The 2,959-nt window shown below is 44.9% G+C and overlaps 1 pseudogene; it reads right to left on the bottom strand.

The window, feature by feature from the left end:
- Positions 1-718: 718 nt before the first annotated feature.
- Positions 719-2,101, bottom strand: LOC101710478 (translocating chain-associated membrane protein 2 pseudogene; annotated as a pseudogene).
- Positions 2,102-2,959: the final 858 nt, after the last annotated feature.

The following is a 2,959-nucleotide window of genomic DNA, read 5'->3' as shown; positions in this document are numbered from 1 at the left end:
AGTGCCGGCTGCTTACCACGCTTGACTCTTGCTGTACAAGTGGGAAGACTGTCCTCCTTCAGCATGTACCCCCACATCGAGGGAAGGTTGTTTCCAGCCCAAGCCCAGCACTGAGGAGCTCTCTGCAGTCATGAGACCTACAGGATGAACAATGTCCTAGATGGAGTTGCCAGAAGCCAGAGCCAAAGGCCTCAGCATAATTCCCAACCAGCAGCAGCTGCCACATCTCTAGCTGGTTCTCATGAGACCAGAATTATACATCTCCACATCAATCAGCACCAAGGAGGTTGTGATCCAGGAGGGCGGCTCTCCTCTTCCTGCCCCTCCACACAAGGACTACTGCAGGGCCAGCCACTGGCCCCAGGCAAAGCTCCTTGGCATGAGGCTTCCAGATTGACAGCTCCTGCAACTCACAGGCAGGACTGCAACCTTAGCTCCCTCCCATTGTAAAAATCAGACAGAGAAACTGCACGTTAAGGTAAAATTAAGAAGTAAACAGATGGAAGGGTGGAGAGGGTGAAGGGAGGGCTAGGAATGGGGAAAAAATAAGAACAAAGATGCATTATGTAAAGGTACAATTCCCAATGAGAAATATAATTGTGTCATATACCTAAAATGTACCAGTAAAAGAATTTAACAAAAAAAAGAAGTAAAAAGAAAAAGAACCAGCCATGAATGAAGAGAAAGAAGAGGTAAGCTGAAGGAGAACCTTGAGAATCTAGGCTTCAAGAAAACCCAACACAGGACAGAGGTGAAGCCTTGAGGTGGCTTGAGGGAGTGAAAGAGAAAGATTTTTGGCTTTACTGAGAAAGGTATGTGGAAGAATAAAAAGAGAAAGCCAAGAAGAAAGAGAAACCCCCTTTGAAGACAGGTTCCTGCAGACTGAGATGGAGCACTTCGAGGAGGAAGGAGGAGGCAGTGTGGGGCCTGGGCTCTGCCTCCTGGCTAGGCCCCCGCTAAGGATTCCTGTTCTCAGCACTTGGCCTTGAGGAGACTTGAGTTTCTTAGTCCGTGGTGGAGAGATTCTGTTCTCTGCTTTCACCATTCCATTTTCATGGTAACCAGATTCCTTCTTGGTGAGCCTGGCTGAGAACCTGGGGACAGCTGGGACTCTCTGCTTGGCATTCTGCTGGTTCCAGTATTCCCGCCAGTGTCGCAGCTGGGAGTGGATGAAGAGACACATAAACCAGGCCTGGGCAGCACACACCAGCAGCAGTATGCAGAGCCTGCAAAGCAAGGTGTTGACCTTTCCTTTCTCAGGCTCAAACACCTGGTTTTCTGTGCGAGCCAGTCCAAAGCCAATGGCCAGCACAGCGAGAGTGAGGATAAAGAGGCGTGTAATGCCAAATACAGCAGCCCAGGCATTAAACAGCTTCTCGTTGTTCTCATATGCAAAGTAGAAGAGTGGAGCCATGTAGAAGAGGAACTCTGTCGAATACTGCAGTGGCAGCAAGATGAGGCCCAGGTGGCTCAGGTTTAAGAGGTACGCTCTGGCTATGTGGACCAGGTACAGGCAAATATACTGGAGCTGGCAAGGAATTTGCTCCTTCCATACCTTCTGGAAGTAAAGCTCAGGAAGGGCATGTAGCCAGTAGGTCAGCTGGCATAGGTAGAAAACCTTCACCTGGAAGGAGAGGTACACATGTGGATAGTCTTCCCAGAGGCTTCTTGGGTTCGTTAAGTAGCCTTCTGTCACCACCACGTAGAAGGACTATATCACTGAGCTGAGATGAAAGACGACCAGCTGCCCGGATTCATTGAACTTGCTGTGTTTGAGCTTGGAGAGATGAAGTCGTTTGCTGATTTTATCTAAAATGTACTCCTGAACCACAGCGTGCAAGATGATGGTGATGAAGATGTAGAACAAGATTGTGACCAGGTCTTTCAGGCTGTAGTGGTAGTACACCATCGTACTGTCTGCTGTAGGCACGCTAACATCACACTGAGGTAAAATTAATAGGAAGGCAGTCTTGGCTGTGACCTCGAACATAAGCCCGATGAGGACGCACAGCACCAGGCAGAAGCCAATGTCCACATGGTCGTGGATGACAAACTCCTGGCTGAAAAGTGGGAAATTTTTCGTCCTCCTGCGGAAAGCCATGGTAGCGGGCGTGCACGGCTGGCGCGGCCTGCACCCTGGCTCCCAGCCGCAGCGCAAACTTCCCCAGCCCCAGATCCGGGGGCCTGAAGTTGTTCTGGGCCGCCCACTGCCCAGCACTGAACAACTTCGGACCCCGCGCCCTTCCTTATTATATAAAAGTTATTAACACAAAAAGCTTAATATTATATTTTTTGGACATATACACATAGAAAAACAACCTTATAAAATGAAAAACACAAAACTGAAATTGTGACTACTTCTAGACAACATAAAAAAGTTGCTGTTTGGGATGGGTACAGTACTTGGTGACTTCTGAAAGCATTGATGATTAGGTTCTACTGAAACATAAGTATAGCTGTGTTCACATTTTAAAATTAAGTGTATCTTACATACTGTGGGTTACGTTAGTATAAAATCAACATGTGTTAACTATAAAATAGAGCCTTTTCAATAAGGTTGATTATTGCATTCTTTTCCATAGCAAATTACAATTTTCACTGGTTCAAATCACTTGTAGAAAATGGGTTTTTTTGTGTAACAATGGTATTAGAATATTAATCATATTAAGAAACTACCTATAAAAACAATCTTTGATCTACCAATATTAAAATGAAGGTATGGTAGTATGTAAGTGTTCAATGTCTATTTTAATAGTTGCATGTAAATCACAAAGTAATAATTTAGTTTTCTTTGAAATTTATCTCAAAAATGAAAGTGAAGAAATATTGAATGAAAAAGAGCTAAGAACATGTAAGAGTCCATAAGCAAATTCAGAAAGCATAAAAATAGAAACAGTTGTTAAACTGCTGGGTTTTACATCTTAATAGACTCACAAAGATCTTCTGGTCACTTTTGGCA

This window comes from Heterocephalus glaber, unplaced genomic scaffold (assembly GCF_053883595.1).
Source record: "Heterocephalus glaber isolate CG9 unplaced genomic scaffold, H.glaber_assembly_v1.0 deba00000122, whole genome shotgun sequence".
NCBI lineage: Eukaryota > Metazoa > Chordata > Mammalia > Rodentia > Bathyergidae > Heterocephalus > Heterocephalus glaber.
The sequence above is the reverse complement of the archived record's forward strand: the minus strand, read 5'-3'. Positions and strand labels throughout refer to the sequence as shown.